The following is a 16,698-nucleotide window of genomic DNA, read 5'->3' as shown; positions in this document are numbered from 1 at the left end:
TGAGGATTCATTAGTTTATATTTGTAAAGAGTTTTAAAAGTGAAATTCTTCCCTCCCTTCTTTATGTGTCACTGAAATCATTAACAAGTGACGATCAGTATTCCTTTCTTACTGTCTTAGAAAAGCCTACTATCCAATGCTGTGCATTTATCTTTTTCATGTTAGAATTCAAAACTTGAGCCCCATATTCATACATTAAAATGCTCATTTCTTGTTTTAAAATAACTATGATATCATTTAGATCAATTTGGGGTTTTTTAAGAAAAAAATACCATTTTTAAAAAAATGGTATGTTGGGTTTTTTTAAAAAAAATAATTCCTTAGAATTATTATTAAGACTACCAAGTCACATTTCCTTTGCAGAATTTGATGTAATACACAAATATCCAACTGAAAATTCCTAATCCATGAAAAAGTTTTAGAACAATACAAAATATTTATTATTTATAGAGCAGCTTCCATAATCCATGTGCTATATTTGTAGAGCGTTTCTTGCATGTCTTTCTTAAAAGCAATGGGATCATCAAGATTGATTATTCCTGGAACTTGATTTGCATATTTGCCTTTCCACCTTCTAGAATGTGGGGCTACTGGCAAGATAATTATGTACCTGTAAGTTCAGACACTGGTAGCAAAGACTAAGAGTCTCTTTGTTCATGACAGTATCTTGACATTCTGAGGAAGAGAAATCAAATTGTTAAAGTATTAAAAAAAAAAAAAAAAAGCTAAGTCTAAGTGGGGAGAGTGGGAACATTTCCAAAAAGGAGATAAGGGGGGAATAGAGTGTGATTCTGAAGGGTTTTGAGCAAGTTTCATAAAAGAGCTTAATTTCTCATCCATGGACATTTCGTGCTGAAAAAGTCTTTGTTGTGGGAGCTCTCCCATGCATTGTAGGATGGCTCACAGTATTCCTGGCCTCTACCCCCTAGAGGCTGGTAGCACTCTCTGTCAATCAAAAATGACTCCAGATATTGCCAAATGCCCAGTGGGATGAGTTGGGCAGAGGTGGTCAGACAAAATTTTCCCCAGTTGGGAACCAGGGTTGGTATTTGGCACAAAGAAAGGAACATTGGAAATGCCTTCCTAAAGCTAACTACTGGGAACTTTTACTGTGAAGAAAGCACCCTTCTTCACAGTGAAAGTTCTGCAGGGGATGGCCAAGCCAAGAGTTAGAAATGGCAAAAGATGCCACCAAAAGCTATGATTGATGGATCCACTAGCTAGGAAAAAAAAAAAAAAAAAAAAAAAAAAAAAAGATGAGAAGAGCCATCTTTGAGCCGTGTCTGCTGGAAACAAACATTTGTAGCTGCCACAGCCATATGTAACTGTCAACTGAAGCTCCATATCATATACTTAGCAGAGAGCTATTATCCTCTTCAATGAAAAGAAGAGTCTAATAGGCTTCTTCCAGGAAATTTGATGGGCTTAAATACCAGAAACTCCTTGCAGGGGATTCGCTGAGTTTCATTTAATTCATTAAATATATATTTAGCACTCAGTGTGTGTCAGGCTCTGTGTTAGCTGTCAGAAACACAATGATGAAAACAGTCTACCCTCAAGCAACTTATGCTCCAGAGAGGAACAGATTATAACAAGTCTGATCCTCAAATGTCTGGTATAGGGTATGAGCCGGGCAGAGAGGGTCCCAATTCTCCACACTGATAACTACCATAAAGCCAGAACTTAAAAAAAAAAAAAAATCACAGTACTCTTCTTTTTAAAAAAGCAAAATGTGCTTAGCTTTTTTCTCTATTCAAATGCTTTAATTTTTTTCTCTCATTTTAAATTTCTCAGCCATTTCACTGGCATCTTAGGCAGCTGCTTTTTCTCCATCTCAGAGCAATCAATATATGAACGTTTTTAAAAGAAAAATATCCAGCTGCAATTTTATTTTTCTGCTGGCATACATGTGCACAATCTTTTGAATTTACATGATGATGTTAACCAGCCGAAGTCAGCAAGCCTTTCTGAAAAAGCAGTTGATTCAATGATGACAGCTGTGCTGTCATTTCTTATTTAGCTGCCTAATAATGGCAAGATAACATTATTAATAAATTAATAGCATTGCTAGTTAGAGAATGTACAATCCAATTGCATATATTTTTAAATTCACTACATGCAAAATGCTCACTACTTTTCCACATACGATTCACAGTCCCATCTTCAGGGGTATTCAACCACAGCCTTTGTAGATTAGTCATTAGTATTCAGGATAAGAAACAATTGCTTGGAACAGGAAACACAGAAGCCAGACATTTGGCAACATCACACAGAGTTCACTGCTGAAGTCAACTGGCGAAGCGACTCTGGACTGACAGTAACTGGCCTCTGTTGTCATGGAAACAGCAATGAACTGTGTTAGTAAATAGTTTGAGTTCTCTCACCTGCCTAGGCATAAATTCAAAATTTACTGCTGATTTTTAAGTCCACTATTTGTAAGTGACCTATTTAGGGAGTAAATATTCAAAATCACTCTTCACTTCAGAAAAAAAAAAAATCCAAACATTTGCAAAAACATCTGAATCTTAAGTTATTCAAACACAATTAAATTTAATTGTGCAGAATACCTGATGAAAGCCAGTCTATCTATTCATTCTAATGGCTGCCTACTTTGCCAAAAACTAGTTCCTAAAAGTACATAAATAAAATAAAAATATAAATGGTAAGGAAGTGGAGGTAATGCTAATCACCAAGAAAAAGACTTTTCCAAATTCACAGTGAGGATTCATGCCACTTTTAATTTTATTTCAAGCTACATTTATTTTAAATTTCTTCCATCCTCACTCATAACAAAATGAGCCAAGTACAGCTGCCTCCTGTCCACTTTTGACTGAAACATCCCATTAAGGGAAATCCTCTGTCTGGATAATTATAATAATTATCGCCCCTAAATTACAAATGCATAAAGTGTGACAGAAGAAAAATGTCTTAACTGCAGCAGCTCGGGAAAACAGCCACAGTGCAAGCCTCTAATTCTCAGCTCTCTCAATCCACATGTCTCCTACGTCATTCTGGTTTCATTAAGCTTCTTCCTTCAATTATTTTCAATTTCATGCTAAATTATATTTTTCCATAAAGTCTACAAGTGAAAAAGTCATTTTGTTTTTGCTCCAAGTAACCAATTCCCCCCTTATCAACAACTGCTAAAATACGCCCATTACTCTTTTCTGTGACTTCTAGATTCATTTATCAATAAACATTTACCAAGTAAACATCTACAAGTCATGTGCTATATGCTTGGCAAAGGAAGAAGTGACACAAAGATGAATAAAACACGTTTTTGCTTTGAAAGATGTAGGCTAGTGGGAAAACCTGAAATATAGATTTTCCACTCGCCCTAATTTTCACTGAAGGGTGTATCTGAGAGACCACCTATTTTTTAGAGACAGTGTTGTCTGAATTTAAAATACATGGTACTTCTTGGTTATTTAGCATTATGCACCTAAATCACACATGAAGAACATTAATATTTATTTTACTGAGACTTTTTTCAAATATTTTCAAAATTCTAATCCATTGTTGATGCACATTTTATTTATAATAATGTGATATATAATACACATATTACTTACATTATACCCCTATTAGTTTCATAACAAGAAAAGACTTCCATCCATAAATGCTAACCTCGTAAACAGTAATGTAGACTCTGGAAAATTGAAGGAATTCTCACTGCAATGTTTTAAAATTATTTCTCTGAGAATACTTATGCGTCCATTATACAAGATTTAGAATCATTTTTAATAACTAAATGATAGTCATGTACTAGAATTAAAACTATTAAGAATCAAAGAAAAGGTAATCCTGAAATGTAGGGGTAAGGCAAAACAAATATTTCATTTTGCTCTACTAAAAATACAAAAATTAGCTGAGCATGGTGGCAGGTGCCTGTAATCCCAGCTGCTTGGGAGGCTGAGGCAGGAGAATCACTTCAACCCCAAGAGGCAGAGGTTGCAGTGAGCCGAGATCATGCCACTGCACTACAGCCTGGGCAAGAAGAATAAGACTCCATCTCAAAAAAAAAAAAAAAAAAAAATCAAAACAGAAAATCACTTTCAAGACAAGCAAGAATCTATGCTAATACAGGTAATTGTTTTAAATCAAATAAATAGAATCAATTGTCATGTTTAATATTATCACAATTAAAAATAAGACAATTGGCAAATAAAGAAATAGGTAACTTTTTTGATAATATTGGGACTTTATTCTATGTACACTAATTACCAAACTTTTTCTCCAAATCCTCTTAAAAATAATTGAGGACCCAAAAGACCTTTTATTTATGATTATTACATTTATCAGATTTACCATATCAGAAATTAAGCTAAGAACATTTTTTAGATATTAGTGTAACCACAATAAACACATTAAATGTTAGCAAAATTGATGTATATTTTTTAAAATTTATATGTTTTAAAACGTGGGAAGAGTGGCAGTGTTTTATATTTTTGCAAATCTATTTAATATCTTGCTTAATAAAGGATAGCTAGATTCTCATTCAATCTATTATGATATCACGTATCATGTGGTCTCTGGGAAAATTTACTGTACATTCCTGAAAGGATAAGCATGAAAAACGTAAATAGTATTTTTCCAGCGTTATGAAAATACTTGTTGCCTTGCACATTTCTTGTAAGTACTCAGAGATTTCCAGGGGTTCCCAAATCATACTTTGCAAACAACTGCACTAACATATTCACTCAAAACTTTGAGTGAATCTGTCCATAAGCAGATCAGTTACATGAGTATAAGAATTCCAAAGACATTATATTTGTCTTAAAATGGTAATTATGGTGCAATGTGCCCAGAAATATTACAGAAAACAAAATAGGCACTATAACACATTAGAATTTTTTTCTTTCAACATAACAAAATGAAAAATAAATTCCCTTAGAGGAAGAATCAAAGAAAAATGTGGCATATATTTCACTTGGGAATATTTCAGCATTAAAAACAGATTGAACTCTAAGATTTTTCTGATATAGAGTTTACCCATTAGATGAGAATCTTGCCATGAAGGCCATGAGTATTCATGTTGCAGAAATAATTACTCTCTATGTGTGCCCACATTTATATGTAGTCTTTGTGAAGGGAAATATCTTACTTTGAATTCTGTGTATTTTTACATGACTGAGATAAGCTTAGAGTCTATAATTCAAGCACGGGTCTAGTGACTTTCTAAGTCTGGGCAGTCATTCAAATTTTAAACCATGTATCATAAGAAGAGCCAGATGAGTAAATGAAGCATAGCTAGGGTGATATACTACGAGAACAAAGAAGAAAATCTTCATCTGACTCACAGTGACATAAAATGAGATTCCAGTTATCTGAGTTACGTTTTCAGAACAGGTCCTTTCAGGTCCATTACTTGGAAAATAAATATGCCTTTACGTAGTCTACCTTGTAATAGAAGGGCTCTATGGGCTCACATTGCACAGTTTCAGGTGAGTTTTTAATATGCTAAAGGCAGATCTTAGAGCCTTTCTGATTTGTACCTGAGAGATACCTAGAGTGATGAAAGCTCAATTCCATTCAACTGGCCTAATACATTTTATAGCGAACTCATACATGTATGCATGTGTGTAGCAACTAGGAAGTTGAACCAGTGTTATAAAATGTGATGTTGATTATAACACAAGAAACTTTAAGGGAAGTGCAAAGAGAAATTCATAAAGAAAAGACAGTGCTTTAAGCTGGAGAAAGAGTTAATGGTGTGAGACAGACATATACAGGCAAATAAGATTTTTAAGGGTAGCAATGGAAACCAAGGTTATCCCAGGGGAAAGAAATAGCCTTAAAAGAATGCAAAGATAGAAAACAGAAACATGACTCACATTCAGGAAACTGTGCAGAGTCTAGTTTGGTTGGGACATAGACTTGTTGAGGAAATAGGGGAAGTTAATCAGGAATAGTAGAGTGGTTGAATGTTGTCAAGGTCCTTCAATTCCAGGCTAAGAAGTTTGTAGTTAATTCTAAGGTGAGAGGGAATCAGTAAAGATTTTAGTAGTAGTCTCAGAGTCTTGCATCAGATGGATTTAGAGAAAAGAGAGGTAGGACACCAGCAAGTAGCCATTATCTAAGTCAAAGCAAGAAGCAATGACTGGATCCTAAGCTATAGCTCAAAATGTAGAATTATAGAGGCAAGAGACATGTTTTAAGAAAAAAATATAAAATGAACAGGTGAATATAACAATTAACAGAGAAAGGCCTGTTGAAAATGACTCAGATTCTGACACTAGTCCATTAGGGAAATGATGATATCATTCATATTAATAGGGAAGTACAAAAAAAGAGAATTGATCTGAGAGACAGAAAATGGTTACTGGACATGTTAAATTTCAGAATAGAGGTTAAGTGAGCGTTTGAAAATAGAGAGTAGGGACTGAGACTCCTCCATTTGTGATCTTTATACATCTCTTAATACCTTAAATTTCCAAAGAGGTGGGAGATAAGAGTTTCTCACCTAATTGAAAAATATATTGATTTTTATCATTTCATTTTCTTGCAAAGAATGAAACATCTAGCATTATCCTATATTTCTGCTAGAGCTTAAAATAAGTACAGTCTTCCTACAAGCTGCCATTTTTCTTTACTGAATTGCTGTCTTGAAGATTACAGACAAGAAAAAGAAAAGAGAAAAAAATAAACTTGCAAGAGGACATGATGATTTAATATCTCTTTGCCTCTATTTTTATATAAATTCTGGTAGGCCATCCCCCCTTTTGCAAGTGAGAATGTGTCTCATGGTATGATTTAGTTAAATTATAAATAGCCTATTTAGATGTATCTATACCCACAAACTACTTACCTGATGAATCGCTGGGCTTTTAGCTTAGTTTAGAGTAGACTGGGGGAATAATTTATCTGTTCTGCTGACCTAGAAGAAAGATTCCCAAAGCTCCCTGGGATTTGAAAGAAACCATACCATTTAAAAATAAACGACCATCTACCTTTTCTGCTAAATTTGCTAATATGAACTGGCATTCTACTGATGTTAGTAAAGTTAACTCTTCTGATATTTAAATTGCATTCAGTGAATTTCATTTCATTTCATATTAAAAACTCTCAATATGGTGATGAATGAGTTAACACAAAAAGTCCTTAGAATAGCTCCTGGCACACAGTCAGGTGCTATTTAAATGCTGTTATCATCATCATCATTATCACATTCATCAATAACTGAAAACTTGAGACACTAAAATTTCTTCCATGCATTAAACTGAAAAAAAAATGTGTGTATACATATATATGTATGTATATATGTATATACATTTTATATCCTATAATCCTTACATTAAAATGGAAAAAAATCATTTTAAATTCAAAGTCTTATTGGACAGTATTCTTTGCTGGCACTGACATCTGGCCCCTATTTTGGTTTTTTGTTATTTATTTTATAACTTGCCTCCTTATTTAAAAGCTCTGCTGCATACTATATAACTGAAATGAAAATAAATTGAGGCTGTAATGCAGTCCCACATTCCCCACTGATGCTGTTCAACATAAATATCTCCGCCTCTCCATCGCTGGGCAGGCAAATTACTGTCAGATACACATACCAGATTCACTCTGGCATGCAGATCTTCTTGGCCCCTCTACGCACAAGCATTGCATAAGTGTAATAAGTGAAGCAATGTAATATGCTCAGGAACTAAAGACCAAGGGCTACATTGCCTTCAGTCATCTATAGCCTGCATTCAGCAGTCTGCACCATAAATTGCATTAAGGAAATGCTTCCAGCAATATTGAAGTAATCAGAAAATCAACAACTGGGGCTTTTTCCATTTCTGGCTATAACCTAGAAATCGATCGTGGTGGTTAAAAGTATGCGCCTAGAGCCAATTAGTCTCGGTTCAATTCCAGCTCTGCTACACAGGTGTGTGATCTTGGGCAAGTTACTAACCTCTCTCTTCCTCAGTGACAATTTCACAAAATGGACATAATAAAGGGATATTCTCCACCGAACTGTTAAGAAGTATCAGAGTTAAGACATGGGAAGATGTTAAAGCAGTGCCCGGCATGTAGCAAGTGCTTAATAAATGCACCTATGCTTACAACAATGTGTGCCAGCCCACATGCAGGCCTAAAGATTAAGCATTACACCACTATCCTTTGAACTATTTGAGTCTGTGAAAAGAAAATATCTCAGGCCTCCAAAATCACTAGGGAAAACTCAAGCTGGAAACTGCTTAAGGCAAACCTGTCTCTCATGCTATTCAAAGTTATCCCTCTGCTCACTGAGGTCCATGCTTTCTGATTGCCTCCTTTGAAAGGCTAATCAGAAACTCAAAAGAATGCCACCATTTATGTTTCACCTATCTGTGACCTCTCCCCCTCTTCTAGTCTTCCTTCCCTTGCTTCAGGATATCCCATCTTCCCAGACCGAAACAATGCACTTCTTACATGCATTGATTGATATCTCATGTCTCCCTAAAATGTATAAAACCAAACTGTGCCCCGCCTACCTTGGGCACACGTCAGGATTTCTTGAGGCTGTGTCAGAGGCCCATCCTCAACCTCAGAAAAATAATCTTTCTAAATTTTCTGGGTTCACAAGTCATATGTTAGTAACATCATTCTAAGCGAACTTGCAATGCCCTCTATTTTGGTTTTATTCGAAAATACAGAAGATATATTTCTTGAACATGGGTCATCCACTTTTATAGCAAGCAATATATGACTGAATGACTTGAAGTGTGAAGGTTTCTAATCAATGCGCATAGTACATTGGCTTTACCACCAGTAACTTTCTTATAAGCAACATAAATATGGTATTACTATTTGTGAAAATATCGGTATATAATGTCAAGGGAGAAATTGATTCTAAAATTGCTGGCAGCCTTGAAAACTATTGAAATGTTTCACTTTCCTAAATTTGAGTCTTATTTTTAAAATATAGTTCACTTCCTTGAGGCACTATTTATAATGGCTTGCTCTCTGTTATTTTTCTCCTAATTTCTCACTGTGTGATTTAGTGGTTTTTCTTCTCAAGAAAGATTCTTTATCCCTTTCCTGCTGTGGAATGTTTTTCATGACGGCAATTTTAATTATTTACTCCACATCTCCTACTGTGGCACAGGTCAGAACATTAGAGCATTACTTTTAAGATGGGCTGTTATATAGGTTTCCTGTAAGAGTCCAAGGTCAAAGTCAGAGCCAGAGAGATACAACATTAAGACACCAAATTCCAATCACTATATGATTACATAGTTTTAAGTTACACACACACACACACACACACACACACACACACACACCCCAACAGAGTCAACCATGAGGGTTGTGCATATTTGTCCTGAATAGCAAACATCTAAGCTAATATGCAAACAAGTGTAACCCATATTGCTTGAATAGCATAAATGTATTAATATCAACAAAGAAATGACTCAACATTAATAAAGAAGCTTAAAAGACAAAATATTAAGGAGAAGAAAGTTATAAACTACAAATCCTAGGCTCTCATTTTATTATTCATTAGTTTTACAGATAATCCAAAGTAAATCTTTATCCCTTGTATGATTCTCAATTTTTCCATCATAACTGTATAACTCTTTTAATGGCGCTGATCTTACATTATAGGATACCTTTAGGATCACTCTTGTTTGGAATTTGAGAACTTCTAACTTCAACATTGTCACTAAGAAAAATAATTTTTATTACCTTGCAGAGAGGAAGTGAGATTTTAAAGGACTGTAACTACATTTAACTACATTTTGTCAGCAAACGATGACAACTTCTATCTCTCCCTTTGCAGAAATAGAGTACATATTCATTTCTACCATCTACCCCAAGTACAATGGTAGAAATGGTGAGACTCTTTACTCCTAAGTGGGTTACCTCCTTCTGGTCACAGAGATTTGGTTATGTCAAAGGCAAGCCCTCTGTCACATGCCTCTCTAAAAAGGTAGTCACACTGGTTCCAGGATCCAGAACCCTTGGGGACTACTGAAGAATTCCACTCTCAGGCAAAAGGCAGGAACTGTGAAGATACAGTCTGGGTGTTAAAATCACTGTATTTCATAAGAAATAAAAGGAAAGATCAATCCCTTGATTAGACCCTATATCTTATTCTTCTACACCTTCTGTTTTATTATTTTATAAAAGAATCAAAATAGCCAATACAGAGAAAGCATCTTAAAATGGAGCAGACTAAAAAGAAAATATTATTTCGTATACATCCTTATACTATCTGACCATGATTTCTTCTGGAATTAGCAATGACAAAACTGATAAACTCAAAAGTCACTACTATATGCATCCTGCACTAAGAAATATATATGGACTCAGAATTGGAAGTTTGAGAACATTGTTCAATCCAATCGAGGCATCCTTCTTTCATCCTGTCTGACACTGGCTATCCAGTTTAAACACTTCTAGTGACAAGCACCTTGTGACCACATGAAACAATTTCTTCTATTTTTGGACAGAGCCAATGGTTTTAAGTGCTGCTCTTTATATTCAGTTAACATGGATATCACTAGTAATTATATTTGGTCATCATACTGAGAGCCTTCTTGGACCCCGTATACCATAATCTAATTTTTATTACATGTGACTAGTTCTCACATATGAAAATATCCATAGTATCCTTCCAAGTGATCCTTATCCACCATACATACAAAGAAACTTACTGGAAATATTTCTGAAACTTTCAGGACTTCTGGTTGAAAGGTGAATAGCAAGTGTATTACATTGTATCTGGAATACTGACTGAAAATTAGAATTCAAACTCTTTCACAATAAATTTAGGGTTCTTCACATAGCCTAACTCACTACAATTCTCTCAGAGTCAATGATTTAGGTGAAACAATGTAAAAAGAGACTTCAGGATATTAAGTGATATCTAACAGAGATCATTTCCCAAATTCATGTTACAGTGGTTGGTGGTTTAGCGGGAATCCAGGGAACTACAGTAGAAGTGTTTTGTAATCAGAAGAATCCAGCATCAGACAGTCCAACCAGACAGGAAATTGATTTGTCAGTCTTACACTTAAAACTTAACAGTGGATTATCTATGTTCAATTTTATAGCAATTTCCTGGCATTAGTGTAAGGAATGCAAAGCCACGTGTACTTTTGGTGTTGATATTATTTAAGCTGGTATACTAAGGTTATGTTATGAGCATAAATGTGTTATTGTTTTTGGCAAGCATATATGTGTGTGTGTATGTGTGTATATATGTATATGTGCACAAATATGTAGGCATAGATACATACGTATATGCAAATACATTAATACATATATATAAATACATTCATATACAGGTAGATAGACTTTGTTCAAACGATTTATGGAAAAGATGCCACTGCAATGCAGTGAGGAATATAATGGTTCTGCATCCATTGAACCTGCATTTGAAAAATAATATGAACTCTAATTTTTCCTTTGACACTGCACCTAATGGATTACAGGCCCAAGTATAAATGCTTAAAAAGCATCTAGAAAATAAATAAGGGAAATGATGTCCTTGAGACAGACAAATATTTCCTCAAAAGAACACACATAAAGGCAATAACTATACAAATAAAGGTTGATATACTGAACCTCATTAAAATTAAAAATATTTTTCTGGTCAAAAGCCTCTGTTAAGAAAGTATGAAGACCAGATCTGGAAAGATGTTGCAACCTACCTATTCAACAAAGGACTTATAAAGAACTACAATATCAGGAAGAGAAAACAACTCAGTTTTTTTTTAAATAGGTGAGATACTAGAATAAGCACTTCACAAAAGAAGACATTCAAGTGGTCAAAAACAGATTAAAATATTCTCAACATTGTTTGTCATTAGGGAAATTCAGTTAAAAGCCACAGTAAGATATGTACACAACCAGAATGAGAACTAAAATTTCTAAAACTGACAACAATACCAACTGCAGCAACTGAACTCAGAAAACATTTCTGGTAGGAATACAAATTGTCACAATAACTTTGGAACACTGTATAGCAGTATCTTCCAAAGCTAAACATACAGGAATCCAACGATCTAGCACTTCCATCCCAGATGCATACACAAGTACATATGTTCACCAAAAGTCAAGTACAAGAATGCTCAAAACAGCCAAAACTAGAAGGAACACATATGTTTATCAACAGCAGAGGTTATAAAATATATTTGGATATATTCATACAAGGAATTCTACAAGCAATGCAAAAGAGTGGACTACAGCCACAGCCACACACACACACACACACACACACACACACACACACACACACACACAGCATCAATGGGCTTTACAGACATAATGCTGAGTGAAAAGCAGAAACGAAAACAGTATTTACTATATAATGCCATTTATATTAAGTTTGGAACAGGTGAAACTAACTTATAATGACAGAAGTCAGAAGAGCCATTGCTTTTGGAAAGTACTGACTGGAAGGAGGCCCAAAGGAGCCTTCTGGGCTCTAGGAAATGTTCTAGATCTTGACCTGTGTGGTAGATACACAGGTGACATGGTTTGGCTTTGCGTTCCCACCCACATCTCATCTTGAATTGTACTCCCATAATTCCCACATGTGGGAGGGACCCAGTGGGATATAATTTGAATCATGGGGGCAGTTTTTCCCATACTGTTCTCATGGTAGTGAATTAGTCTCACAAGATCTGATGGTTTTTATCAGAGGTTTCCACCTTTGCATCTTCATTTTCCCTTGCTGCCACCATGTAAGAAGTGCCTTTTACCTCTCACCATGATTCTGTTGCCTCACCAGCCATGTGGAACTGTAAGTCCAATAAACCTCTTTTTCATCCAAGTCTTGAGTATGTCTTTATCAGCAGTGTGAAAATGGACTAATCCAATAGGTATATACATGTGTGAAAATTTATCACACTGTTCATTTAAGATACATGCACTTGCTGCCTATAACTCAGTGGAAATAGCAGTTGTTGTTTTCTGATTACAAAGAGAATATATGAAAGGAAAGTATTTAGGTACACAACATAAAAAAATAAAAATCAACCATAATACCATCTGGAGTGATGGGGGATATACTGATATGCATAACAAACTTAAGATCGTATTACACACACAAGCTTCAATTTCTTTCCTCTTAAAATGAAAGCTTTGTGTCATAAAATTTTCTATATTTTAATGTCTACAAAGTATTCAAACAAATAGAATTATTTTTAACCTATCCCTTATTAGTAAATATTTTTAAATGCTTTTAATGTTTAAAATACTTTTTTAAATTTCAAATGCTTATAGTTTTTGCTATTATACATTACAATAGATAAATATCCCTATATATTCTTTGATGACACACATAAAATACATTTGAGAGGATGGAACTGGAGGTCATTATGCTATGTGAAATAAGTCAGGGACAGAAAGACAAACATCACATGTTCTTACTTATCTATGAGATCTAAAAATCAAAACAATTGAACTTATGGAGATAGAGTAGAAAGACGGTTACCAGAAAGGAGAAAGGGTGGTGGGAGGGTGGGGCATGGAGAGGGTGGTTAATGGTAATAACCATTAACAAAAAAAAATAGTTAGAAAAAACGAATAAGACCTAGCATTTGATAGCACAGCAGGCTGACTATAGTCAATAATAATTTAATTATACATTTTAAAATAACTAAAAGAGTTATTGGATTGTTTGTAGCACATTTTCCATGATGTAATTATTATGAATTACATGCTCGTATCAAAATATCTCATGTACCCCATAAACATATGTACCAACCGTGTACTGTACCTACAAAAATTAAAAATTAAAAAATATTTAAATGCATTTTAGAAATGAAAATACTAAACCCAACAATGTAAACATTTTCTAGAGTACTTATTATGTAGTGTATTGTCAAATTACCCACAGTTTTTGCCTTTTACTTTTATTTATATGTATGTACAAGGTTGCTTTCTAATGCAAATAAGCAAAATTATGTAACCTTGGCAAAGTAATACATTTCCTAATGCTGACACAGACACATCATGCCAGAAAAATTAGGTGTACACTAAGTCACTCAGCTTCAAATGTAGATTACGTTAACTTTTCTTCAAGTAGACTTATTGAAAAAGTCTTAAATACTTCTGAGATATACAGAAATACAAAATAAAGTATTATTTTCTTTTCCAAAGCAGTAAAAAGCTGTATGCTTAAGACTCTTCTCTTCTATGCAAGTAAATCTCTGTAACTATTTTAAAATGAGATTTGTCTATACATTTTTTTAAAAAAGGACATCAGTGCTAGAGAGCTACCTTCATTAGAAATGCTTCTGTAACAAACACTGGTGCTACTTCCTAATGTTGATGCTACACTGAAATTTTCATTCCTCCAGAGTCGATGCAAATCATATCAAACAAATACTACATTATACAACAAAGAAAAAAAGAGAGATAACAAAAGGAAGTATATTCACATAGCAAATCCTTAGCAATATATGACTTACTGCATGCACCAAAAACAATATTCACATCTGAAAAAGTTTTGCAGTGAGTTGAAGCCTAGCATTTATATATTTTTTCTATTCTAAAGTAAAATTGACGGAACAACTTAAAGCCAACTTTTTCTTTAAAAACTAACAAGAATATTGACATATAAACATAAATCTGAATTGGTCATGTGACTAATAATATCTATGTATGAATTATCTTTTCCAGGGATATCTCACAGTAAATTTAATAAAATACAATCTCAATGAATGTCTCTGACTCTCTGTCACACATGCATATACAGCACAGAGAAAAACGCAACCAATTTAATATACAGGCGAATTTGCAATTATTTCTCATTGGTGGAATTAAGGCAGAAAAGCAAAGCATTTTACTTTTATTAAAATGAACAATAATTTATAAGGTGATATGATTTTCATCACAGGTAAGAAAATGGTCATTGACTAAGAAAGCGGTAGTGGCAGACAGAGATTGGTCCAGGGGCTGCAAATGCAAATGCCCACAGTGACTATACAGGGATCATAGATTCATGAGGAAGCTGAGCTGAACCCCAACAACCACATGAGCCATTCTAATGGCATTAGCTGCAGCCAGCTGTTGCCATAGTAGAAATCACCACCTTATGCTTCAGATTTTATCATTTTCATGAGAGAGATTTTTTTTAACTCTGGGTTTTGAAAAGCTTCCAATTAATGCTTAAATTTTTTAAAACCATGTGTAAGCCTTACTAAACATGGATTTATCCTGAAGTAAATCAGTGTGCAATTCATATCTAGTCCATAAAGGAGAAATAATCTGCCCAAAATCACACAATAGGACATTGGCATATCCAAAAGAGGTCTGTCCCTCCAAGAGGCATACCCACCACCACCACACAGTTTGCTGCATTCTCTGACAAAGTTGTATTCCAAAACCATGTTTTGTCATACGTTCTCTGGGGCACCACTGTGAATCTGGCTATCACACTTTTCCATTTCCGTTAGAATCTCTCTCCTAGTCTAAATCACCCAAACTCCAATTACATCAGCCTCCCATGAATCTGAGGTTCCGTCTCACATTTGTACTTTCGTTCAGGCTCTCCTTCCTCCCTGGAAGATGCCCATTACTCTACCCTCCTTAGTCCTGCCCACCTCTCGGGGCCAGGCTTAAATACCGTATTTCTAGGAAGATTTCTTTGAAGCCCAAAGTGAAGTCTTCTTTCTTTGAAAGATTACTGCACTTCTAGTTGGTACAGGGCCATATTATCTATTGATTATGCTTTCTGTTTTGCAGTATTTATCTACACAAATCTATAAATTCCTTTAGAGTTAAAACTGTCTTTTCCTTCTTTCACACTGTCTACATTCTAACATGTTAATAATTCTAACATATTAATTCTAACATTTTACTGATTACTAATTCTAACATATTACTGAGAATGTACTAAATACTCAAGAAATAGTCTTGGCTGGTTGACTTCATACCTCTTCCGGGATGAATAAGGATGCTATAAATAATCCTGGAAATTATTTGTCATACTATTTTAGCATCTCTATTAGTTTCTGAGGGCTGCCATGGCAAAGTACTACAAGCTCGGTGTAAAACAATGGATATTTATTCTCTCACAGTCCTGGAGGCTATAAGTCAGCAAACAGGCTATTGGCAGGACCATGCTCTCTCTGAAGGCTCTAGAGGAGCCTTATTTCTTGCTGCTTCGTGCTTCCGGTAGTTACCACCAATCCTTGGAGTTCTTTGCCTTGTAGGTGGATCACTCCAGTCTCTGCCTCTGTCTTCCCATTGCCTTCTCCCAATGTGTCTATGTCTCTGTGTCCAAATTTCCTTCTTCTTATAAGGACACCAATTATACTGGATTTAGGGGACCTCTCAAGTCCAGTAGGACCTCATCTTAACCTGATTACATCTCCAAAGATCATCTTTCCAAAATAAAATTAGAATCACATCTATAGGTTTCTGGTGGACATAAATTTTGAGGGACAGTATTCCATTTTATACAGTAGCTAACCTATTTAGGGTTGATTTTATGTAGAATTCAAAATAGCAGTAAGCACTGGAGAATAAACAATATTCTAAAATAAATATAGTGAGCTTTTGTTGCCTACATTTTTTCAAGGACTATCATAATTTGGGGGATTCGCAGAAACTCACTCATAACAAAACTAAAACAAAAATCTAGAGAAAGTTCAAAATTATAAAAATTATAAAAATACTTGCTGACTTTAGGCTGTCTTGCCCCATGCATTTCAAAGTATCTATAGATTTAAACACTTCCATGGGAAGCTCCACTGAGAAAGCCAAATA

General features: G+C 34.7%; 1 protein-coding gene across 11 annotated transcripts in view; it reads right to left on the bottom strand.

Annotated features, from left to right (window-relative positions):
- The window catches only part of MAPK10 (mitogen-activated protein kinase 10), a 324,375-nt gene that overhangs the window by 271,087 nt on the left and 36,590 nt on the right, over nucleotides 1-16,698 (bottom strand). Inside the window, exon 1 of one of the 11 annotated variants that reach the window (XM_032239870.1) lies at nucleotides 5,835-7,089. The exons of the other annotated variants lie outside the window; for them this stretch is intronic. The gene's annotated coding sequence lies outside the window, so the exon portion shown is untranslated. Of the gene's footprint in view, nucleotides 1-5,834; nucleotides 7,090-16,698 lie in introns of those variants that run through there. 11 annotated transcript variants of the gene reach the window in all.

The sequence above is a fragment of the Sapajus apella genome, unplaced genomic scaffold, assembly GCF_009761245.1.
Source record: "Sapajus apella isolate SASKATOON/1434 unplaced genomic scaffold, GSC_monkey_1.0 scaffold45, whole genome shotgun sequence".
In the NCBI taxonomy this organism is placed as follows: Eukaryota; Metazoa; Chordata; class Mammalia; order Primates; family Cebidae; genus Sapajus; species Sapajus apella.
Note: the sequence above shows the minus strand (reverse complement) of the source record. Positions and strands in the feature narration are given on the sequence as shown.